This window comes from Nestor notabilis, unplaced genomic scaffold (assembly GCF_000696875.1).
Source record: "Nestor notabilis isolate BGI_N333 unplaced genomic scaffold, ASM69687v1 scaffold22882, whole genome shotgun sequence".
Taxonomy (NCBI): domain Eukaryota; kingdom Metazoa; phylum Chordata; class Aves; order Psittaciformes; family Psittacidae; genus Nestor; species Nestor notabilis.
Window position 1 is genome coordinate 1,534 of NW_009917280.1, and position 253 is coordinate 1,786.

General features: G+C 70.0%; 1 protein-coding gene across 1 annotated transcript in view; it reads left to right on the forward strand.

Annotated features, from left to right (window-relative positions):
• Positions 1 to 253, forward strand: part of TMC6 (transmembrane channel-like 6) — a gene marked incomplete at its 5' end in the record, with an annotated part of 2,966 nt that overhangs the window by 1,378 nt on the left and 1,335 nt on the right. The window lies entirely within an intron of this gene.

Here is a 253-nt window from a genome sequence, read left to right on the forward strand (position 1 = left end):
CCTGCTGCTGCTGCCCAGTGCCCTGGGGCCCCTGGGGCCGGGCACTGGGAGCTCGGTGGGGCCATGGGAAACCCTCCAGCCCCGCACGGGTGGGACAAGGGAGATGCATCAAACGGGGCAGGGGGCGCATGTTGCCGGCTCTTGGCTGGGCAGAAGCCTGACCAGAGCTGATGTCGGTGCCGCGCCTCTGCCTCAAGGGGGCTCGGACCCGGCTCAGCGCATGGTCCCCCTCTCCCAGGCTGGGTGTTCTCTT